The sequence below is a fragment of the Myotis brandtii genome, unplaced genomic scaffold (assembly GCF_000412655.1).
Source record: "Myotis brandtii unplaced genomic scaffold, ASM41265v1 scaffold213, whole genome shotgun sequence".
Lineage (NCBI taxonomy): Eukaryota > Metazoa > Chordata > Mammalia > Chiroptera > Vespertilionidae > Myotis > Myotis brandtii.
This window is the reverse complement of record NW_005357962.1, coordinates 673734-700065: the sequence shown is the minus strand read 5'-3', so window position 1 is coordinate 700065 and position 26332 is coordinate 673734. Positions and strand designations below refer to the sequence as shown.

General features: G+C 40.3%; 1 protein-coding gene across 11 annotated transcripts in view; it reads right to left on the bottom strand.

Annotated features, from left to right (window-relative positions):
* SIPA1L1 (signal-induced proliferation-associated 1 like 1) overlaps nucleotides 1–26332 on the bottom strand; it is a 330175-nt gene that overhangs the window by 250207 nt on the left and 53636 nt on the right. For all 11 annotated transcript variants that reach the window (XM_005865778.2, XM_014539293.1, XM_014539298.1 and 8 more), the window contains exon 3: nucleotides 8017–8073. The gene's annotated coding sequence lies outside the window, so the exon portion shown is untranslated. The remainder of the gene's footprint in view (nucleotides 1–8016; nucleotides 8074–26332) is intronic.

Sequence of the window (26332 nt, the reverse complement as noted above, 5' to 3'; positions counted from 1 at the left end):
AGCCTGGGTGAGGGGCTGATGGCTGTTTGCAGGCTGGCCACACTCCCTTTAGGGTGGGGGGGTCCCCACTGGGGTGCCTGGCCAGTCTGGGTGAGGGCTGAGGGCTGTTTTCAGGGTGGCCAAGCCCCCCAGCGATGGAAGCTCCCAGCCTCTCCTTTTTTTCTTTTTTTTTTTAATTCTGGGATTTATTTACCTTCTATAATTGAAACTTTGTTGCCTTCATTGGAGCTCAGAGCCGGCTCCTGCTCGCTCCAGCTCCGTGGCCACAGCCAGCTGAAAGCAGGTATCTGGGGTTTATTTATCTTCTATAATTGAAACTTTGTTGCCTTCAGTGGAGCTCAGAGCCGGCCAGGAAGCTTGGTTTCCTCCATCACTGGCACAACCAAGCCTCCTGCTCACTTCAGCTCCGTGGCTTCCTGCTCATCTTGGTTGGGTTTTAATTTGCATATAGTTTGCTCTGATTGGCTGGTGGGCGTGGCTTAAGGCATAGCGAAGGTACGGTCAATTTGCATGTTTGTCTTTTATTAGATTAGATTAAAAATTAATTTTAAAAATCATATCACAAGGGCTTTATAGGGTTATTAAGTGAGTTAATATTAAAGAATAAGGTGAAATAAAGATATCTCTGCAACCACTGCTAAATTAAAAGCTAATCAAATGCAAGAGACAAACTACCAGGAGCAACTGCAATATCACAAATGAAGCTAGGGGCTTTTTTGATGAAGAACAGAAGACTGTCAACTTAAATGGCCACAGTTGGTGTAACTAATTATTATTAGTGTGAGCCTGTACACATATTCTTTTTCCCAGGCTAGAAACTTGGCAGTAATTGAAAGAGAACCTGATACAGAAATTTTAAAATTATGTTAATTATGTTATCATCACTAAACTAAAACAGTCATGCTCCCTTTAACCCCTTAGAATCCTTCCCCATCAGTAGTCTATGTTGATGTGAGAATACAATCTGAAATTTTTAATAAAGGTCAGCTTATGATAACAATAATAAGGAGGGGCCCCTTCATGCACTGGACTCTCCATAAAATCAGGGTCTAGATGGGCAACCTTCACCTTCTCTATTTCCAACATTGTCAGTGAACTATCAGCCAAGCCGTCTTTTACACAACCATCTATCTACATTCCTCAGGTGGGGAGAATGAATTCTCAATTCAGAGAATTGCATCACCAATATTATATCCATCCATAACAGATGCTGGAGTGATGAGGGAGGGAGGGAGGGAGGGAGGGAACGGGAAGACTTTGTTATTATAATACATATCATTAATGTAAGATTTGTTTTAAATACAACCAAATGCATCTTTCTCACTTTTAGTTACTACAATGCTGTAAGATCTAACAGAAAATAAAAACTAATTGTAGAGAGTAAATGTCCTCATTATATTGCTAAATATAAAAAGGTACTATTTTATAAAAGTTATCAACAGCGGATACAGTATAATCCCAATTTTGCTTTTAAAATATATACATGGTTACATAAAAGAACAAAAATAAAAGAAAATTACTAACATATTAGTAGTCCTAAAGAACAAATGACCCAATTTTTCCCACAATAAACTGCATGAAAAAAGAAAGGAACAGAAAATGTTACAGAGTAAAAAAGACCTAAAAGAGGGGAATGCAATGTGTTAATCCTACAGGGATCCAGATTCCAACAAACTAACTGTAAAATGACATTTTTGAGACAATGGAGGAAACTGAACATAGACTATAGGACTAGCTAATAAATATTTAAAAATAATTGTTAATGTCATTAAGGTTAATGATATTGTGACTAATTTTTTTAAGTCATTATCTGTTAAAAATACTAACTGGAGTATTTATAGGGGACATGGTATAATACCTGGGCTATTATAAAACTCCAATCAATCAATCAAAGCAGGGAAAAGATAGATGCAATAAGAATAACAAAATATCTATAAATGTTAAAGCTGGAAGATGGGTACATGGGGCCTCATTGTACTATTCCCTCTACTTTTGTGTATGTTTAAAAATCTCACAAATGAAAAGTAAAAATGCAAGCAGGGATAGTTATCTCTGGGTGGTAGAGACTGAGTGATCTGGTGGGAACTGGTGACTTTTACTTTGATCTGTGTGCCTTTTAGAATCATCCAGATTTTATACAATAAATATTAATTGCTTTGGTTACTTGGGGAAACAAAGGTTCCTCTTTTAATAGATGGATGGATGGTTCTTTCAATGCCCACCCCAATGGATTTAATTCTCCCTCTATGCATTTTACTTGTATTTCCACAACAGGCCTTAATACATTTGGTAATTTATTACAACAATTTTTAATTATGTCTTGTCTTCCCCTCTAGAAAAACAACTTGATCACAAGGGGAATTTCTTTTTGTATTTCTGCTTGAAGCAAAAAGATCTCTCTATATAATAGTCGTCAAATAATTCTTTACTTAATTGAATTAACTGTTCCACTAATAAATACAGGGAAGAAACAAGTGGCAACAGAAGTAAAATATCTTACCTCTTGTAACTACAAAAGCTTTAAGGCAGGAACATGCCCAGAGGTCCCTATACAAAGACCAGTATCTATCAAATCAACCTAGTGAATTCCTCAAACTATTTATTTTTCAATTAACGAGGGGGGAGGGGACATCATTCAGCAAAGAAAATGGTCATTTATTGAATTAAGTTACAAACTTTAAAAAAGAAACTCCCTGAGAAGAAAATCAGTGATTAGTTCCTCAGTAAGCATTCATTATTTAACCTCCTTAAGACTCACCTACAGTACCTATCAGTCCTTTTTTTTTTTTTTTTTTTTTTTAATTAAGGAAACCATTTTGGAAAGAACGCAGAGCTAGTCATGTGCTGAGACAAACAATGGTTGGTTTGGAAACTTCCCTTGCTCTGAAGAGGCTTGCATCCCATGGAAGGGCTGCACTATACACCTCTCGTGTTTTCAAGTTGCTGGAGACCTTAATATGTGCAGATGTGAGCAGTAGCCTATTCATCTCTCCATTATCTTGCTTAAAAATCATTTCCAAAAGAACACAATAAAGCCCTCCTCCCAGGAGTACCAAGACCCCAAGAACATGGCCTACTGGACTTCACCAGCATATGGCCTTAATTTTGCATGCATTATTTTTATGAAAGCCACTCAAATAACAGTGAAGATATTTACAACTTTCTTTTACATCCTATCTAATAAAGCGGTAATATGCAAATTGACCATCACTCCAACACACAAGATGGCCGCCCCCATGTGGACACAAGATGGCCAGCAGGGGAGGGAAGTTGGGGGCGACCAGGCCAACAGGGGAGGGCAGTTGGGAGAGACCGGGCCTGCAGGGGAGGGCAGTTGGGGGTGACCAGGCTGGCAAAGGCAGAAAGTTAGGGGTGACCGGGCCAGCAGGGAAGGGCAGTTGGGGGCAACCAGGCCTGCAGGGGAGGGCAGTTGGGGGTGACCAGGCTGGCAAAGGCAGAAAGTTAGGGGTGACGGGGCCAGCAGGGAAGGGCAGTTGGGGGCAACCAGGCCTGCAGGGGAGGGCAGTTGGGGGTGACCAGGCTGGCAAAGGCAGAAAGTTAGGGGTGACGGGGCCAGCAGGGAAGGGCAGTTGGGGGCAACCAGGCCTGCAGGGGAGGGCAGTTGGGGGTGACCAGGCCTGCAGGGGAGGGCAGCTGGGGACAATCGGGCCGGCAGGGTAGCAGTTAGGTGTCGATCAGGCTGGCAGGGGAGTGGTTAGGGGGCGATCAGGCTGGCAGGCAGGCGAGCGGTTGGGAGCCAGCAGTCCTGGATTGTGAAAGGGATGTCCAACTGCCTGTTTAGGCCAGGATCGGGCCTAAACGGGCAGTTGGACATCCCTCGAGGGGTCCCAGATTGGAGAGGGTACAGGCTGGGCTGAGGAACACATCCCCTTTCCCCATGCACGAATTTCGTGCACCGGGCCTCTAGTCTAAAATATGCTTCAGTTTGACAAACATTAAATAAAGTCAGGTTTCAAACTCAAACCCCCACCACTAAGTTTCCCAAACCTTTTGAGAAACATCAGTATATCACAAAGAAATGGCAGGTGCAAGCTCTCCACAAGTTTCATCTCTAGTTCCACCCTGTGATCTGGTCCCAGAAGCCAGGTCTTCACAAATGCTTTCACCCACCCAATTTATGAAGTCAGGCCAGAGCAGGAGGGGAGGGCAGAACTCTGCACAATCCCCACCCTGACCGCCACCATATTCACATACACAGTTCGTGTTCTTACTTCTCTATTCTCTGATTCCTTACTTTACATGTTTGTCCAAATGACTCCTATTAGCAAAGTTTAAATTAACTAGACAGTCAAGAAAATGGGTCACCTGGTAGCATCACGAAGAATTGTACTTGTACAAATCCTGGGCTCAGAAAATGACTTGAGGTATGTACTAAGAAATAAGGCACTCTTCCAAACATGTGTGCTATTTGCCACTAGAATGAGCTTAAAAGAGGCATCTCTCTATTTGAGGTGGACCGCTGCACTCTAAATTTCTGAAGAACGTCAAGATAAGGATTCAGTGAGAATAAACTGTCCTTATGGAAGAGAAGAGGGTATGATGGCATTAGTAAATGTGAAGGGGTCATATCACAGTTCTGCAGGCTGATAAAAATGTTTGCTAGGCAAAAAAATTTCATCAATTTTCTTTTTTCAAGAACAAAGAAGGCTATGCATAATAAATAAGCATCATAAAATAATTCTGAGATGACCTCAAGGCATGCCAAACTCAATTCAAATTAATCATGGCCAAAGATAAAAGGAAAACTCTGCAATCATCCCTTTGCTACTCTAAATATTTAATATTTTCATTATTCTTAGCATTTAGTTCATACAATTTCATCTAGTGTTTATCTTAAAAAGTTATCTCCATTTTGTACCCTCAGTGCCACCATGAAACTTCAATTTAGGTTGACACAAAGAATCTAATAAGTCTACTCAAGGTAAACATTTCAGTTATGTTCTTCCTAGAGTTAATATATTCAAAGTACTATTATTATTTAAGTCACTGTCTTTGTCACTGGCACAGCATTTCTTTTATGTTGTAATGAAAACATAATTTGTTAGAATAATGAGGAAAAGAGAGATAGGGTGCACCACGTCAATGGACATGAGAGGGTAGGTGCCCTTACCCTCTCGTGTCCATTTTTAACTGACCTCTGAATCTTCTATCATCATTCTATTGCCTGGTTGGCCAATGGAAGGCATTATGATTATTAGGTTTCTTGCTTCCACCACATATAACAAGAAAAGTCTAGGAGCGTCTTTTCACTTATTAAATAGTTGGAACTTCACATAAAACAACAAAAAGTATGTCTTTACTTTTGTGTATTCTACCAGCAAGCTATCAGTTTAAGTAAATGTGATCCATGTTATTCTTTTTTATTTTATTTTTTTAAAAAGGAAGAAGTTGAGAGTTTTTTAAATTTCCTCAATTAAAATCTGAAGTCTGGGATGCAATAACTAAACTGAAATAACTGAAAAATTTAAATAATATCTCACCTACCTATGACTACATAATTATCTATATAAGAAGGGGAGCCCTAACTGGTTTGGCTCAGTGGATAGAGCGTCGGCCTGTGGACTCAAGGATCCCAGGTTCGATTCCAGTCAAGGGCATGTACCTTGGTTGCAGGCACATCCCCAGTAGGGGGTGTGAAGGAGGCAGCTGATCGATGTTTCTGACTCTCTATCTCTCTCCCTTCCTCTCTGTGAAAAATCAATAAAATATATTTTTTTAAAAAAGAAGGGGAAAATCCAAAATAAAAATATAATACTTGGGAAAATGCTTAATTTAGTTAGATATCATTATCAATACTTGGGATAACATCACTCTATGTTTCTTGCTAGGTATTTACAAAGAATATAGCAATTTTAAAAAATTGTAAAGGAAAGGGAAAAGGTGTGCTTTCTTCATTTACTTTTATAATTATAGAACAATACTAGAAAATAAGTAAAAAGATATAAGAATGACAGACTTAATAAGATACACATAGAGCTACATATAAAACACAAGGTTTTGTGGGTTGGGTTTTGGTGTGTGAGACATTCTGGATTTTTGTTTTCTTTCAGAGGAAGGGAATTGTTTAGGTATCCCTTACGTGGAGAGCACTTTAGGAAAGAGCACGACCCATTCAGAAGGCCAAGGAAGAGTCAGGCCAGCAACAGGTCTAGAAAACTGTTTCGTCGTGGCCTCCCTTGTCTGTTGTCTGAGTAGACCTGAGCAAGTACAAATGCCTAAGAGGAAAAATCCCCCACCCAACCTGCAGTACCAGCCTCCTCAGATATTACTGCCATTAAACAAAAAATGAGTTAAGTCTCAGGTTATTAAGCTAAGCAACTAATTCAAAAAACAAGGTGTAGCTGCTACGACATCAAAGCTTAAACAAGCTTGGCTTCATAATAAAACTAAAACTTAAGGCCTATGCTAAAAACTGTCACACTCAAGTATATCAACCAGCAGTTATTTATTCAAAAGTGTTTAAAGTACCATAAGACATACAGAGACAGCACTGAAGGTGCACATTTCTACACAATTCTCAGGAGGGTGAAAAAAAACAATCTTGAAAACAACTTTACAAGACTGAGGTGGAAACCACTGAGCACTCCATTACATACAGAGACAGCACTGAAGGTGCACATTTCTACACGATTCTCAGGAGGGGGGAAAAAACAATCTCGAAAACAACTTTACAAGACTGAGATGGAAACCCCTGAGCACTCCATAATACGCACTGATTTTTCTTCTCTCACAGAGTACCTGAGCTACAGCTACCTTCATGGAGCATGCCTGGCAGGCTGCTGCTCACCGCTAAGGAATTCTCGATGGTTAAAAAGACGCTACATTCCCAAAGACACATTTTCATTTGGTTGCTAATAAAAAACGTGGGCTCTTCATGGATAAAAATTACAGAGACCTAAAATTCTTTCTCAGATTCCACCTCTATTAAAAAAGAATGACGCTGGGAATCGTCAAATAAGTGCCAGAAGCAAAGTGTCCTCATGTAGTTTAAAAACATTTTCAGAAATAATCATTCCCCAATTTCTCTTACTGAAATTCAAGAAGGTCAGAAATAGCAAGCCACTTTGAGAGCAGTGCTCCAATTACCCAGCGGACTTCAGGAAAGAAGCCCTAAGCTCTGAGCAAAGGTGGCAAGGGGTGAGGTGCTCAGATAACCTTGACCACCCTGGGGGATGCAACGGTCAGAGGAGCTGACTCCTCAGGCAACTGGCTTCTGCTCCTGACAAAGCAGCAAAGAAAAAACCCAAGACCTTTGTTTCAGCATCTGGCTGAGATGAAGGTTAAGTACAAAGTAAGAAAACCAAAGAAACCTCACAACCCAAACCACTTGTTTTATCTGAATTTACGAGTTGAGCATATTATAGCATTTTCAGCCTACAAAAAAAAGTCTCTTTCAATCAAAGTAAGCTGTTATTCTTCTCAATGAGAATACCCTTTTAAACTAATGAAAGTATTTGAGAAACGTCCACTAAAGCATTAGGATAGGCCTAGGACAGAACTGGGTTTCTACCTAGCAGTACCCAAGTACAATCATTACATGATCAAATGCAAATGTCAGTCAAACAGTCGATCATCCAACCATCTCAGAATTTTTCAGGATAAGCTTTCAGGATATTCCAAACTAATGTATCAAGGTTAACGGGATTCGTATTTAGAACGTGATAAATTCCAATCACAATTTAAGAAACACAGGTTTTTTGAAATGCATTTACTATGGAGCAGAAACATAAACATGAACAAAAAAACCTTCACATTACTAATTTAAGTAGCCAGAAAAATATCTGAACTATTTTATCTATAATGATGGAAACAGGGGTTTCCTCTCTTCTGCCTCTCAGAAGTAAAACAATAAAAGAGGAAAAAACAATGAGGGAAAAATAGGATCCACATTTGCTAAATCAAAATTTTGCTATAAGCAGCTGGCCTTCTAAGAATGAACACTTGAGTGACATTCCCTTCCCCCAACAGGACTTAGTGACTAATCTACCAACTCACCCTTTTCCACTTCAAAGTTCTTGCCTTTGAGTCCAACTTGAGGTATTCTTTCAAAACCTAGATTAAAATAATTATAAAGTTTAGTATAACAAGGTTCTTTTCAACGTTTGAAAAGCAAACAATGGTACCTCATAGAAATAAAAAGGGGAAAATCACTACTACAAATAAAATCATAATTGCAAAATGTACTTTACCTGTAAAACCCTCTTTCATTTGTAAACTCTCTATGTACAGTTCAACACATTGAAATTTAAGTCAACTAATAACCACTCCCACTTAAACAACAAATTCTTAAACCTGGCTATTCAGTATCTACACAAATGGGAAGAAACCCAAGGACTTGAATGAGTAAGAACCTCCCCCAACTAGGTGACTTTGATGTAGTTAGTCCATCATCTGCCTATGGCAACCACTATTCCAAACCAGTGGTTCTCAATAGGGGGCGACCCAGGGGACATTATGAAATGCCAGGACATTTGTGGTAATCACAACAGAGGGGGGAGATATGCTACTGGCACTTAAAGGGTAGAAGCCAGGAATGCTGTCAACCACCCTACAATGCACAGCACAGCCCCCATTACAAACAATTATCCAGCCCAAAATGTCAATAATCGTGAGGTTGAGAAGCTCTGTTCCAAAGCAGCCAGCCATCGTGATAACTGATAAATTCTACAGTTCTCACACTGGTCACTTCAGGTAGGTTTATAAGCTACAGTCATAAGCATCTCCTGTGACTGCTAAGCTTATTATTAGTTCAAAGAACGCACAAACGTGGTCAATATTAATAATTTACAGTACATGTACTATTCTAAAAATATTAAAATAAACCAGACTATACATGTCCATCAGAGCTTTCAAGAAACCAATTTTTAAATTTTTGCTGAGGTGAAACAGTATTTCAAATTATGTTACCTCCCAAACCCTGTTCCCAAACATAGAAAACAGAAGTTAAGAGTAAAAAGAACAAGACCTTAGTCTCCCTCACAGATATTCCCAATTCCTGGTGGGGACAAGAAGGAAAATTCCTCTTCCCAGCCCATCACCTTGGATATTAGGGCTCCCACCTTTATTCAGCCAAATATAAAAGCACTTCACAGCTTACTTTAACTGCATGCAAAACGAGACTTACTGAGGGACTACTCTGTCCCCACACTATGATCTTATATCAGGACGACCCTGCAACAGGTCTTTTCTACCCTACCATAATCAAATGGTATGCACAGCAGAAGAAAACTTGGGGGAAAAGAAACCTATAAAAGGATATTCTGAGTCAGATATTCCAGGTAATAAAATTAGCATTTTTTATATAATTGGTCTACAGATTGCTCCCACAAAATGGGTCAAGGAACTTCTAACACTCAAAATACATACTTTGTTTTGTTAATCGTAATGGCAAAAGACACCAGGTGTTACCAGAAAGTCAGACCTAGTCCTTGAGTTTGACTAGAAAGTCACAGAGGCAGAAGAAGTGAGCCAGCTGGGCTGCATGGACTCAGAAAGCAAAAGTATGCACCTTGATGAAAGAAACGGGAGGAAAGGCATAGGGTATGCTCTAAAGCAGCGGTCGCCAACTGGTGGTCCGCAAGGTCCGAAAGGTTGGCGACCCGCTGGTTTAAGGAAACCTTTGGAGCAGCGGTCGCCAACTGGTGGTCTGCGGACCACGTCTGTGAGGCCGGAAAGGTTGGCAACCACTGCTCTAAAGAGAGAGCACACCTGAGGGAAGAAGGGGGAAGAAGGGTCCTTCCTCTTAAGGGGTTTTATCTGTTTCCCAAAGGCGGGATTTTAAGGGAAATCTCAGGGGAGGATTTCAATAGCATATTCATCAGCTTTCCAGGTGTGTTCCTTTAGGGTTGTGGTCTCTACTGACTGGTACAAGCTAGGGGGTCAATAGTCATTGCAGCTGGCCCTCAAATCAGCCATGGAGTTGCTTCATTTGATTTTGCTGCTTTTACAGGCCTAGAGCTGAAACACAGCTGAGGCCTAATTGTTATCTCTAGTATGACCAAAACTCTGTTTCTGTGGTCAACAGACCCGAGGCTTTGTTTCTAAGAATATTTGATGCAGACCAGAACCTCACTGTCCTGGGGGCTTAATGATTAAGGGAGTGGTCATGCAGCTTGTATGGAAGTCATATGAGGCTATTCTCCGGCCCCCTCGTTCCTCCTCTAAGGGAGGAAACGTCAGGGGAGGGTCCCCTCCGAATCCCTTAATCAGCAATATGCTAGGGGAAGAAAGGTCACCTTGGGGATGAGGTCCCACCCTAATACTTGTTTTCCCAGTTTTGCCCATTGCTAGCACCCAGAGCATTCGACACACACACACACACACACACACACACACACACACACACACAAAAGGGCCCAAAAATTACTAAGAAGGTTGAGAAATATTAGTGCGCAATATGAAATTTAACCCCTTCCTCCATTTTTCTAGATCTAAATTGATCTTTAAATAAAAACTGATCATAAAATTTCAAAACATAAACACTTCATTTTTTCCCTTCTCTCTCTCAGCAGTAAAATATATTCTGTTCCAAAAAAGAAAGGTTGCTCAATTTCCTGTCAAAAGCAATCCGGAGAAGGCCACCTACACTGTAAAAGCAGCGAGAGAGAAAAATAAAATGCTGAAGAAAAGCCTGTATGTGTGGGTGTATACTAAGTGCAATGTAACTGCTGCTCTGGGTTTCTAAAAGCTTTATTCCTTGAGCCTTCTGAGAAATGTGGAAATTAGTGTAACTGCTAAGGAGAAGTTTGTCCTCCAACCTATTTAAGGAAAACAAGCCCTCTGATGGACTTGAGTTCTACCAAAGAAACGAAGGTATGGGGTGGGCATGGGCAATTCAAGGCCTGTAACCCATGATTTTCTATACTGAGGGGGGAAGAGAGATTCTACCAATCAGACAACTGACAAGTGCTGTTCTCAGAAAGAGAAGGCTGCTGTGAAGTTCATCTACTCCCCACAGCTACTCTCCCCCCATTGCGAATCACACACAATATGCTTGGTCCCAATATGCGTAATCCTAAACCTGTGGGGCTAACCATTCACAAACACAGGCATGAGCTGACTAGATATGAATTAGTAGAGCACCACATTTGCCACTCTACCAAATTCTCCTTACCCTGCTGAAACTTTCTGAAAACTCTGAATTCTAAGACAGCAATCAACCAGCCCAACACCTTTTACTAAAAACCTATTAAAACATGCTCAGTTCTGGGATAGAAGCAGTGTGGTGAAAAAAAGAAAGCTTAAACAGCTCACCAGTGAACAGAGAAGAAAAGAATAGCATAACAAAGTAAGTTCAAATGCAGCATTATCACAGAATTGCATCGCAGTAAAATGCCATCTTTCTGTAAACCAGACTTTCCCACTGGAAGAAGTAATTTGTTGCAAAAGGCAAACATAGGTAATGGGAAATAAAGAATGGGCAAGGAAAATATGTATTAATGAGGTGATGAGGAACATCTAGAAGCAGAATAGCAAAAGACAATCAATATACAACAGGAAGCCACACTGACAGGGCAGTTAAAAGTCAAGACAACTCAGAGAAGCAAACCCCTTAAAATGGTTTGTTTGATAAGCAAACAAATTTGAAGTACTAATCAACTAACAGAAGAGGGGGCCCAGGGGGTGTCTTATTTAATAATCTCAGATCTAACTACAAATAAAGAAGTTGCTGGTGTGGCTGAGCATCAACCCATGAACCAGGAGGTCAGGGTTCCATTCCAGGTCAGGGCATATGCCCAGACTGTGGGCTGGATCCCCAATCAGGGATGTGCAAGAGGCAGCAGATAGGTGATTCTCTCTCATCATTTATGTTTCTATCTCTCCCTTCCTCTCCCTTCCACTCTGAAATCAATAAAAATATATTTTTAAAAAGTTGCCAGACTAGGACAAATAACTCAATTTCCCTGAATCAGTTGAGAATAAGTAGCCAATATAATGGTCTATCACCCCTATAGTGTTTACTGAGTAACTTCTATACACAAGAACACTCTCCTACAAAGCTACAATAATTATGACCACCAAAATCCAGAAATTAACTGTGATACAGTACCATCATCTAATCCACAGACCAGATTTACCTTTCTTCAGTTATCCCAATGATGTCCAACCCAGGATCTCACTTTGCACTTAGTATTCATAGCTTATTAGTCTATTTCAATCAAGAATTCCTTAGACTTTCCTTGACTTTCAAATCTTGACCATTTTGAAGATTCCAGGCCAGATTTGTAGAATGTTCCTTAATTAGAGTTTATTTGATACTTTCTTATGCTTAGACTCAAGCTATGAATTTTCAGCAGGAAAAGCTCCTCTCATCGTATTCTATCAGGTGCTGTTGAAACCAGCATCTGGCATTAAAAAGACAAGAGAAGTTATCCTGAGGAATTCTGAATGAAGAAAACACACTGGATAACGTAATCCGTAGGCACCTGTTTCTCTCATCCTACTGTATTAAGCTTATATGATCACAAGACAAGCAGTAATTATCCTTGGGAGTTAAGGAAAAACAGCCCAGTTTTAAAAGAAATTTAAAATCTGAAAAAGAAATAAGAAAAAGAAATGTATTTTGTTAACATCAAAAAAAAGGAAAACTCTGAAACGTATTAGAGTTTCATTGTAAACTCCCAGATAATGAATTTTGGGTAAAGATCAATACAGCTACTTGAAAAATAAATCTTCCCAAGCTAATGTAATTTACTTGTTATTGAGACAATCCACTTATCATGGGACTGCAAGACTTGTATTTTTTAACTTTAATGGATTTGACAACTCATGAGGACACAAGAAAAACGTTCTTCCCAGGAAAGTGCATACCCAATGGTTCTGTGGCCCCAAGCTGTAGAAACTACTTCTTCTTCTTCTTTGCCCTGCAGTTTGAAGCATAAAAATTCTACATGGACAGAGAGCGGCAAGCAAATAAATTGGCTAGGAAAAGGCTGTATGGTGATGACAAAAGAAGTCAGTCATTTTACAGGCTTATCTTCATCTTGAGGCTTCTTCGACTCAGTTAAAGTCACCTCTATCTACCCTTTAACTTGAGCCAAAAATTTAGGATTCATCCCCATTCCTTTCTTTCACACCCCTTTTTCATTCTGTCAAGATATAAATTTTACTTCCTGAAGACTATTTGAATCCTTTCCATTTCTCTATTGTCAACACCTTGGTCCAAGTCACAGTTATCTCTCAACTAGACAACTGCCCCAGATTCCTCATTAAACTCCTTTCTACCCGTAATCATTTTCCACAGAGTACTCACACTGACTTTTAAAAAGGTTTACCTCTCGAAATGGCACTCTTCTAGAACAGATCGTCCTAATCCCCCACAGGAAGGCACAGGCTCTTGTGACACCTTACAAAGTGTGCCACCTACTCTTCACACCAGAAAAGTCACTTTGGGAATTAAAGTGACAAGAGGATATATTAATGGCAAGCTTGTTGACTAAAAAATAAACAGATCTTTAGAAAGTAAGTTCTTCTCACTGGGAGAACCCGAAGCCACATGTGAATGGTGCTTCTGACTCCACGGGCGAAGGCACGAGGTGGAAACTGCTGTCACACACAGGAAACAGATGGGGGGGATAATGCAACTAGATAATCAACTGCCTCCCTCTTCCCTTCACCAGAATTTAAGAAACACTCAGTTAACAAGGAAACAAACCAGAAATACAGCTCATAGCTGAAGCAGGACCTGAATACACATCAAGGAACGTATTATGAGCATCACAAAGTGGTTAGACCTAAACGACAAAAAAATTTTCAGCTGACAAAAGTAATTTCCTTATTCTCAGAAATGAGTGATATACTTGCCCCAGCCTCAATTAAAACTGAGATCCACCTGTACCCTAACAAGTAAGATATTAATGGAGGTGCAATTATTTGCTGTGTTTATAAACAAGTATTTGCTTTGATTCAAACCCTTCTTAAACATCGACAGGGTATAAGGCTCTGAGCACAAAGTTGCAGAGTTCCAAAGATCACAAAGGCATATAGACTCTCCCTTCAAAAAGTTTACTATCTTATTCATGGGGAAGGATATGAAAAACAGCAATAATACAAACCAAAGTGTTGGTAGGTCCAACCTCAGGGATGGCAAAGAACACAAAGGTTACAAGACGTAGTCAATGGAATCAAGGAAGAACCACGAATAAGTTTCCAATGAGCAAAGATGAGAACAGGGGAAAAGCATTTCAGGGGAGGAAACAGAATAAAGACAGAAAAGGCTGTTGTGCACATAGTGTTTGAGTAAACAAAGAGCACACACCACGGAAACCATTTAAATATCAAATGTACAAAGGAGCACTTAAACTCTAAAGGCTACGTGGAAATTTTCCCTGAGAGCCACAGGAGATGAATTGGCTTTCCTCTCCATTCAATGTCTGTCGAATAGCTTTGGCCTTGCCCTTCATAAAGCCGGGCAGCCAGATGATTTCGTGCACTGGGCCCCTAGTTATAGATAATTGATATATAACACTGTATTAGTTCAAAGTGTACAACATAATGATTTGATATGTATATATTGGGAAATGATTACCACAGTAAGTTTAGTTAACATCCATCTCCTCACATGTTCCAAATAAGTATTTCTTATTGCAAAAGAAAATGCTATAATTCTAATGATGAATTTGAAGTTAACTTTATATACAAAAAATAGTTCAGAACTTTCAAATAGTGTCTAAATTGGAAAATAGCTTTCAACACATTAGTCTAAAGAACTGCAATTAAATTTTAGATATTTTATTCCATTTAGGCCATAAGCCTTTCAAGAAAAAAAATATTCTATGTGAGAATTTTTCACACCTTGTAAAGCAGAATGAAAACACTGCTACCTTAGATAATATAATTGCTTCAGCATGTACTAACGTAAGATATTCAAACAAGATGAAATGGTGGCTTTTTTAAATTAAATTTATTGGAGTGACACTGGTCAACATGAACATACAGGTTTCAGATGTGGGTTTCTATATTACAAGATCTGTATATTGCACCATATGTCCACCACCCAACAGCAAATCTCCTGTCAGAAATGGTGGCTTTTACATTTATAAGGCTACCTGAACAAAAGAGTGAACACCTAATGCCAACAAAGCATCCCTAACAATCCCACTACAAAGAAAGCAGTTCACTGACTGGAACCACCTGGAAGGGCAAGGAGAAGGTGAGGGATTGGTGCTGGAAGGCTGGAACCATTCCCGTTTTAAACAACCTGAAAGGAGATTACACTACAGGCAACAAGGAGCCACCAAAGATGTACTAGGGATTGTCACAATCAGAACCAAATGTGCATGTATGTATATGTGTAAACATACACACACACTTTATTTCCCCCTGAAAGGTTTCAACAGTGACATGGAAGAGAGCCTGAAGGATGAAAGGCACTGAATAAAAGTGCTGGCGACAAGGCTGCTGCTGTTTTGTAGACCAGAAAATGGGGCTGAACCAGGAGAGTGGGAACAGAGAAAAGAATGAATTAAGAGAGACTTAAAGATAAAACTGACAATACTTGGAAAATGTGGTGACTGTGGTGACTAAGAAAAATGGAACCCAAACAAATCACAATCTCTATGGTGACAAACTGGAGTATATGGGGCTGATGGTGTCCAAATGAGGAAGTGCACACTATTCTCAAAATATTTTTATCAAGGTTACATTTAACTGATCTTTGAGATTATGACTATCTTCAACATTCTGAAATCATCCATTAGCCACACAGAAACCAATTCTAGAAAGAGATTAAGCTCTAAATGCGCATTTAGAAATGTATCACTTTACATGAAAGATCTATCTGTAAATAATTGAGATTTATCAAAAGATACAAGATATTCTGCAAAAGAAACATTCCAAAAATGGGATGAACTCAAGCTTCTCCAAAATGAACAGCATTTGCTCAATGAATTTATATCATAATAAAACATGTTACATGTTCTACTTAATGAGTTTTAGCATTAACTCATTTACATCACTTTAAAATATAGTAAACCTTTCAAAATGACACGTGTAGTATAATATATGGTAAAGTATTAACAATGCTACTCAAAACAATACAAAAGTATATGTACACTATGTGATCAGGGTTAATGCCTAATACAAGAGCTAAAATGATAATATTTTCATAAAAAATTATAGCATTTTTATCATACCACCTTCCTTATACCCCACCCCACCCTCAAAACCCCAGATTTCCTAAGGAATACTTGACAAATAAAATTGTAGAATATTTAAAGTGTACAACTTGATGATTTGATATACAGGATGAGGCAAAAGTAGGTTTACAGTTGTGAGTACGTGAAGTTTAGAGTTTATTCTTGTATTATTTATTAATTATTGTAGTCACAAACAATTATTTTATTTTCCATACAAACAACTGTAAGCCTACTTTTGCCACACCCTGTATATACACGTTGTGAAAGGATTCCCCCCATTAAGTTAATTATCCATCACCTCACATATTTACCTTTGGGGGGATTTAAGTCATAACCCTTAGAAAACTTTAATTATGCAATACAGTGTCATCAACTATAATCACCATGTTGTACATTATTCATCTTATAACTGAAAGTTTGTATCCCAGGCTGCCTGTTATTACCCAAAATTAGGGCAACTGACCACTCCAACCAAGTCTCTCTGTGGGACATGGTGGCTTCCAAAGATGAACAGACTGATCTTAAACTGAAGAACACAGAAACCCAAGTCAGCAATTCAAAGTACAACCATAAATGAACAAACAGGGGACAATCATTGGCCAGGGGCATAAATACTAGGTAGAAATGGGCGGGCAAAAGAAACTAACACTTGTTGAGGGCCTCCTATACGTCTGGCCCTGGGCTAAGAAATCCAGCCCCTCTAGCCTCACTGTAATGGGTGGGTCTTGGGATGGCTGGGTATAAGCTTTATGAAAGCTGAGGGCTTGGAAGCCAGGACAGCTCCAGGTTCTCAAACAGCACCTGGCACGCAATAAGTACTCAATAAAAGTTTGTTGGATGCATGATGAATGGATGGATGGCTAGGTGGCTGATGGATGAATGCATAGTTATTTTTAATAAGGATGTTCATCTGGCCCAAGTATACAGAAAGAGATCCTGACACCTTAGGAAAGAGGGAGCAAGACATGTTGTTCCAACCGCTGTGTTTCCTTCTTCAAGCCCAGAGTATCACAGCCAAATGGAAAAAGCATAGGCTCCATCATCAGACCTGGATGGGAAGCCAAGGTTCAGACTTGCCTTTAGTGAGTTACTGGACAAGTTACTCCTCTAACTGAAATGCATAAACTAATTCCTTAATCTTGAAGCTGTAAAAAGGCTTAGCTGAAATAACATATTTAGAATACCTAGCAAGTACCTGGCACATAATTAGTACTTAATAAATATAAATCTCTCCATGTCCAGGGCCAAGGGAAACAAGCCTGGTGCTCACAGAGTCCCGGTAGAAGGAATTCTAGTGTAGTCCACAGCAGGACAATGTTTGAGTCATTCTTAACCATCCATCCAAAAGCCCGGCTCATCGTATTGCTAGAGAAATTAACAACCATAGCATGAGCCCCCATAGAATTCAAAGAAGGGCTGGACTTCGTCAGTGCAACTGAACACAAAACTAACCAACCAGCATATGCTCTGTGCTAGAGAATTTCATACTTGCCAAAATTAAGCATATTTTTCTTCACTATTATGTCAAAGCTACTTCTCTGATAATATATGAAGTATATTTTATTGACTTAATAAAACTATGGATCAACAAGGATTCTTTTTAAGAAAAATTTCCTAAGGGCTTACTCCAGGTTTCATCTCAAAACGACCAAGATAATTGCATGTTTGGTTATAATTAGCCCCTTATACCTTTTCTCTTTCGCAGTTCAACAGCATTATATCACAGAGTGCAGCCCAACCATGACTAAAACCCCCAAACTTCTTATCCATAATTAAAAAGGTAAAAATAATTTTTGACAGGTTCTAATATAGTTTCCTCTTAGTAGCAAAATAAATCATAAATTATCTTACCTCTCTAGTTACTGCTTAACCATCTGGTGAAGTCAACAGCATGTTAATACCTTTTCTCTTAATGAGTTAATGAGGAATTTACCTTAACTTTACTAGTAGAAGGTGTTTTGAGCATATTGCTCAACTGTAGGCTTCAGGAAGATCAATGTGAATTCACATCACTCAACTGAAACATGGATCCAAATCACTAAACTCAAATATGCAGTTAAATAGTTTGCTTCTGGATGAAGTAACTATACTCACTGCTGATCTAAAGTGAACATTTTACAAAGGACGAACATAGCTGGAGAGATGGAGAAAAGGAGAACAAATTTGGACAGAGAGAGACAGTCACACCAAAGAAAGCTTCTCAAGTAAAAAGGTTATTTCTTATAAATACAAATCTGGGTATCAATCAGCAAGTCTAGAGAGTAGATCAATTGAAAAAGAGATCAACAATATTCTGAGAACTTAAACCAATTTATAAAATCTCTACCTACAAAATAATAGTCCCTTACTGAGGGTTCCAGTTAATAAGTCAACATTTGAAAAGGAATGCTGTGTAATTTGGTGAACAGAGAAACTGAAGCTGTTTAGGACAGTAGGGAAGGTACGCCCTATTTTGATTAGAATCAGCCAGAAGCTCTGAGAAAAAGATTAGTGCCTAGAAGAACAACTCCCTGAAGAAATCTAGGGCAATATGTTGGCTGGGAACAAAGAACCAAACTTGGGTAGCAAGTCTTAAGCTCCACCTGTAGGAGTAATCTGATTAGCTTCAACACCTTCATCCGCCCTTGCCAGCCTTGATGCCACACACACACCTTGTAGTTTTCTGAAGATCATAATACTGCCCTAGTAATCTAACAGCTGGGAACTAGACTTATCTATACACTACAAAATGCTCATCCACTTGGAAATATATTTGTCATTGTATGATAATTCATTTTCTAGTAGACATCTATGTTTAGAAATGTCTGTTTAAGTACATCAGATTTTCCAAGGCCTGATTAAGCCCTGGGCAACCAGACCACTGGTGTTGATGAATTACGAAGCCTTTTTTTTTTAATATATATTTTTTTCTTAATTTCAGAGAGTAAGGGAGAGGGGGAGAGAGAGATAGAAACATCAATGATGAGAGAGAATCATTGGTCGGCTGCCGCCTGCACGCCCCTATTGGGGATCAACCCACAGCCTGGGCATGTGCCCTGACTGGAAATCGAACCATGACCTCCTGGTTCACAGGTTGATACTCAACCACTGAGCAACACTGGCCGGGCTGAAGCCTTTTTTAAAGCAAGTCCTGCAAGCATGAGTGTGGTCCAGTAACATCTTATAAATCAGCTTTTGCAAACTATGAGCTCTGCATCATATCAGAACACAATCTGTTTAGTTGCTCATAGTGTACTTTCAATTTTATTTGAAATATTACTTACTATAGATTTCCTTCACTCTAAATACTTTCCTATAAACATCATTCACCTCTTTACCACAATAATCTAAAAAGATGGTAATTATCAATTTGTTTCTTAGCCTCATTTTACCCTTTCTTAGTCCTGATTAAGATAAGGCACTTCATGAAAATATGACTACAACAATTTGATAACTCTGAAAAGGTTTTAAAAGGAGATACCCCAAATGCCCAGCCAGCATAGCTCAGTGGTTGAGTGTCGACCTATGAACCAGGAGGTCAGAGTTCAATTCCCAGTCAGGGTACATAACCAGGTTGCAGGCTCGATCCCCAGTGTGGGGCATGCAGGAGACAGCCGATCAATGATTCTCTCTCATCACTGATGTTTCTATCTCTCCCCCTCCCTTCCTCTCTGAAATCAATAATATTTATATATATAATATATATGCACATAATATATATGTACATAATACATATGTACATGTATATGTATATATGTACATAATATATATAAAATATATATAGTAGTATATGGAAGATAACACAAATTACTTTCAGTGAAAACTAGAAACATCCTATATAATAAAAGGCTAATATGCAAATCGACCAAACGGGGGAAGGACCAGTCACTATGACACACACTGACCACCAGGAGGCAGACGCTCAATGCAGGAGCTGCCCCCTGGTGGTCAGTGCGCTCCCACAGGGGGAGCGCTGCTCAGCCAGAAGCTGGGCTCAAGGCTGGCGAGCACAGCGGCAGTGGCAGGAGCCTCTCCCACCTCTGCAGCAGTGCTAAGCCGTCATTCGGAAATCCCCTGAGAGCTCGCGGGCTGCGAGAGGGCGCAGGCCGGGCAGAGGGAACCCCCGCCCCCCGAATGCACTAATTTCATGCACCAGACCTCTAGTATCACTATAGCATGATACCTTCTCCACTGCACTCCTGCACCTCTCAAGATTTTAATCAACCAATCATAAGTTCAACTATTTATTTCACGTATGGTAAGTTCCAATGCCAAAGCCACACAATAAGTTATCAATATGATAAAGCAAATGAGAATTTATATCCAGTCATTCAAAAATTACTGAATGCCCAGGATGTGCCATTTACTGAGTGCCTCTTACATCCTGAAAAGTCAAACAGAATACATAGGCCCTGTCTTCAGGACTTTACAGTCTAGAGGAGCAAGCTAAGCAATTAAATTAAAAAGTTCAGTAATCCTATATAATAAAACCCTAATATGCAAATCGACTGAACAGCGGAATGACCAGTCGCAATGATGTACACTAACCACCAGAGGGCAGACGCTCAATGCAGGAGCTTCCCCCTGGTGGTCAGTGCACTCCCACAGGGGAAGCGCCGCTCAGCCAGAAGCCAGGCTCACAGCTGGTGAGCACAGCGGCAGTGGTGGGAGCCTCTCCTGCCTCTGCTGCAGGCGGGCAGTAAGGAGCAAGGGGTCCCGGACTGCAAGAGCCTCGGGCTGCGAATGGGATGTCTAACTGCCGGCTTAGGCCCGGGGGGGGGGGGGGATTGGGCCTAAGCCAGCAGGGGGACATCCCCCAAGGGGTCCCGGACTGTGAGAGGGCACAGGCCGGGCTGAGGGACCACCCTGCCCCCCAGTGCACGAATGTCGTGCACCAATCCTATAGTATGCTATAAAGTAACTAATGCTAGAAAGCCAAGAAATCTACAGAAACTGGTCCTGAAAAGGGGGGAAGAAAGAATTTATTCAATAATAGAAAGTAGTGTTTGAGAAAAAAGAAACAGCAAGGGCCCCAAAGGGCAAGATGTCACATTATGCAAGGAATTTCCACATCACTGGAACAAACAAGGCTCGGTGAGGAGAGACAGTGAGGAGAGAGGAGCTGGCGAGGAAGCCACAGGCCTGCTACCATGGGAAGGCATTCAGACTTCATCCTGTGGGCTATGGGGAATTTCTGGAGCATATAGCTGTAGGAGCCTGTCCTCAGGAGACACTGGTTATTGGGAGTCACAGCTCTCCCTGAGGAGCCAAGCCTCTGTGGCTTCCTCTTGCCTAGAAGGTTGAGTTAGAGGGGTCCCTGGGCAGGGAGACGACTGAACACTCTTCCTCCACACCTCAATTACACAGGCTGAAAACAATCCTCAGGATCTCCTGGTTCCCATGAGATACGGAACGGCTTCAGATCCTCTAAAAGCTGTGGAATCTTAGAATGGAAAGGGTTCCAGCAGAGCCGTCTCATGGCCTGTCAACTCTCAGAATCCCTTCTATACACCTCAACAAGTGACTACATATTAGACAACAGCTAACATGTCCTCGCTGTGTCTTCTTTTCTTCAGAACTGCTTGCTATAGTTCTTCTAACCAGGCATCATCTGAAATCCTTTCTTCAGGGTGGACCCCTCCTTTGGATGTACTCCGGCTAGTCAGAGCTGGGCACAAAGAGCCCCGATGTCCTCCAACCACAGCAGAGTACTGTCAGCACATTATGTTCTTGGAGTATAAAAGGCATTTCTCGGTTGCACTGACCTTTTACAGACGTGCAAGACAAGGATCATATTAAATCTGTGGTCAAATAAAACACCTTGTCTTATTCGTTCGCACTGTTCTCATACGCACCATTTGCCTCTCCTTCATACCATTGAACACAGTTATAAGATAATATTTATTTGTGTGATTATCTAAATAATGTCTGCATCTCACCGGCCTATGAACTAAGCATATTGAATGCAGGTACAAAACTGTTTGGTTTTTTTGGTTTTTTTATTTCCTTTTCACTGCCATTGCATTGTGAGGTCTTATCACAGTACCTCTTTCAAGAAAAGATTCAGTAAATGCTAGATGAAGAATTGGATGTGCACACGCAAAAAAATTACATGGGGCAAGATACGGTAAGTGTGGCAGGAACATTCAAATCAACATTCTGTGGAAGCCCAGTGGAGGTTCCTACAACACCCTGTGAAGGAAAGGCGTCCTAAGGAAAAGGCATCTGAGCCAATTCCTAAACAGTGTTTCAACTACATATTTAAAGTAAAGAAAATACATGGGCAATACCATTACTTACATGGGAAAACAGTTACTTGAAAAATAGTTATTTACATGGGAAACTGTTCAGATTAAATTAATAAACAGAGTGATGGGGAATGGGGAAAGGTGGAGACAGCATAGAGGGAATAAACGGTGATAGAAAAAATAATACAATAAAAAATTAATAAACAGGACATAAAACAGTATGCCTCCTTACACACACACACACACACACACACACGAAAAAAATCAAAACCAGAAAAGTCCTTCCAGGCTCTGAGGTCTGCCTACCTGTCTCTCCTCCTTCCAGCTACCCACCGACCCTACTCCCTGGAGTGTGTTCCCTCAGGACTTCTTGCAGAGGAGCCAGCCCAGCTCACCCTTACCAAGTCTCCCTGTCTCAGAAACAACAAGCGAACCAACTGTCCTGAATACTTCGGAGATTCATCAGAACACTACTAATAATCAGGTAGAGTAGTAAAAATTCCATGGTGCGCCATGATTACAGATTCAAGGCAGCTCTTCGGTGAGAAATTAAAATCCTGGCTGACGTGCAGGGTGCACTAGGGAGACGCTGATGGAAAACAGGAGTCTGGCAGCTCTAAGGTCCTAGAGCTCCTTGGGTGATTGTGATGCTCAGCCCGGGCTGGGAACTGCAGTCCCAGACCCTCAGGCACCTGCTCTTCATGCACTCGAGTGTATTTCAGAATTCCACCCCCTTCTGCAGGAAGAACCTCCTGCCTCCCCTTCCATTCCGATCCTAGGGTATCCTATTAGGAAAGCAGAGCAGGTGTGACTCTGCAGGTCATCACAGTGACTCTGGAGCCTGGGATATGACACAGAAAGAGGGCTTCAGTCACGTAAAAAATTCATTTATGTGAATGTATAGCATTCCTCCAGGCTATGAAAAGAGAAACAAAAGCATGTGTAGGAGCCATCCACTCAAAATCTTACTGTGCATGGAAGATAATATTTGTGTGGTTTCAGAAAAAATTCCTTGTGACTGATCTCCCAAATATGCTAGATAAATGAGAATTAACTTCTTTGCTCAGGTCAATTCAAGTCTAGGCAGTGGAGTTTGCTGTGACAAAGACCTGCATATACACTTTGTACTGAATAACTTTTGCATTACTTTTTTCAAATTCATGGTACATTATCTTAAATTGAGTGAAAGTGAACAAAATAGTTTGCAATGTCTTCTGACTTTGGGAAAAGCTTAAAATTATATTGTAGGTCTATCTTCTATGAACACCTTGTATAACATTCCATTAACGCACTGCTCTACAGAGTAGGATTTGGGTACAAAAGTGATCAGTATTGGCCTCCTTCCAAAAGGATGCTGAAATGCAATGTTTCCATAATCTTACTGATACTCTAGAAATTAACTTGAATTCCTCTTCAACATTTTAGACATAAATTGAATCATACCAAAAGTATCTGCCTTACAGTGTTATTTAAATGTTAAGCACAATAAAACCAACCATTTTAATGGCTTGAAAAACAGGCCACACAATCCAGTAGCTTAAGCACTGGAGGGTTATTGTGCTGGTTTAGTCCCTTTCCCACTGTGCAAGAGACAAGACATTTTCCCATGTGCTAGAACAGGAAATCATGACACATCTCACTAGAGAACAATGCCTGTAGAGGTAAAATGGTTACACAGAGGGACAGTTTCGAACACATGTACACATAACTTGTCCTAAATACTCTTTTTTACTCACCAAATTTTTTAATCCTCACCCGAGGATATGTCTCATTGATTTGAGAGAGAGAGAGAGAGAGAGAGAGAGAGAGAGAGAGAAACATCGATGTGAGAAACATCAATCAGATGCCTCCCTCCCGTACACTCCCCAACCAGGGATGGAACTAGTAACCTAGGTATGTGTCCTGACCCAGAAGTCGAACCTGCAGCCTTATGGTGTACAGGAGGACACTCCAACCAAGTGAGCCACCCAGCCAGGGTACCAAACTTTTATGTGCCTTCTATAATTCAGATGATCCTAACACCTAGAGTAAGGCACATGCACACAACTTTCTTGGCTATGCACCTACCCATGTCTTTGATTATTAATTAAAAACAAACTTTAAGATGTGGCCTTTAATAACATTTTTAAATAGTTCTGTATTAACAATATTTATTCAGTCTGTCTTTTAATATATATCCTTATCTAAGTACCAACTAGTGTTCATAGGGAAGTCTGGGCATACCTAACACAAACCGATGAGAAGGTTCATAGAAGGAGAAAGTACTGAGCTAGGATGCAAAAGAACTTGAATCCAAGTTAAAACACACAACTCACTGAACCTAGCTAAGCCTGTAAATTAAAGACAGTAAAACTTAACCTATCTAAACAATGTTGCTAAAGGGATGTATCAGCAAGATAACACATTTGCAACTGATTTTAAACTAAAAGTTTAATAAGCATCATTCAGCTGCTGCTCTGGTTAGAAACTGCTAAGACAGTTTCCAACTGGAAACAAATAAAAGAGTGTTCCTCTGTTTACTTATCTTCGAAGCTTTGCTGCGTCCTTCTTCCTTTCCTCCCTCCCTCTCTCCCTTTCTTTCTTCTTTCTTAATTTCACAGAGACTTACTGTGCTTCTACCATATACCAGATAGAGTTCCAGTCCCGCACTGCCCAACACAGAGGCAGTAGTCACATGTGGCCAGCAAGCATTCAACATGGCAGTGGTCCAAATGGAGGCTCACTGTAAGTATAAATATACACGGGGCTTTGAAGACATGGTGTGAACAAAAGAAGGTAAAATTTCTCAATTTTTTATATTGGGTTACATGTTGAGATGATAGTATTTTGGATATGCGGGTTAAACCTATTATTAAAATTATCTGTCTCTTTCTTTTTACTTTCTTTTAACATGACAACTAGAAGTTTTAAATATATGGAGGCTCACATTATATTTCTGTCTGACAATGCTACTCCACACCTTGGAGATATATTAGGAGTCATGTTTCCTTACATGAAAACATCTATGGCCCTAAAATATTCAGCAGAAAAGGGAAACTGAAAAACAGCAAACATGTCCAGAGAGGACTCTGGGATGAAGGCCGGACACACAGAGCTGGACACACCTTCCCGTTAGTCCTTCATTCTCCCAAAGGTAGGGCCCAGAGCCTCAGGATAATCAGTCAGCAAGACGGTGAGCTATGACCTTGACCATCTTGGGGAAGACTGCTCCTTCCATGGTGGGCGCTGAGAATGTGACTTTTAATCCAGACTTACTAAGGAAGAAGGCTTTTAATTTAGGGCACAGGTAGTTTCAAGGCATCATTTTTAGTACTTTGAGTTATGGCTCAAAAACACTTAAAAAGGCTTCCAATTGTTTGAAGATGATTCCTAACAAAGGCACCCTCCCTCTGCATTCTAACACCCTCCCTTATTATGAGAGTACTTCTTCATTATTCCTCTCCACAGGTCCAATTAGCCCTGCCTCTCCTCAATACCTTCAGTTCCCACATCACAGGCAGAGCTTCTACATAAAGAGCAAGAAGCTGAATCCAACCGCAGGAGTCCATTACAATCTGAAGGTCTCTGCTGGTCTAAAGAAGACAGTAGGAGGAAGCTCCAATCGGCTGACTACCGGCCAGTTAAATGGAAGGTGACTTGTAAGATTTTAAGGAATTTCTGGAGGGTAAGTTTAGTTTAGACCAAATGGGCCTATTATTCAATAGCACTTTTTCTACCAAAAAGGCATCTTAAGCACTTGAACTTTATATTCCACGTGTTAGGAACTTACCTTAAATTCAAACCACAATAAGGCAAACATTTTGCTGGACCATCCATCTTTCTGGCAGACTATCAAAGAAAACCAGGGCTTTCAAGAGATTCTCTACCCTGTAAAATGGGTGTAGCAGGAAGCCGAGAAACTCACATTCAAGGCAGATAATGTTATTTCATATTTGACCCCATCTCTGT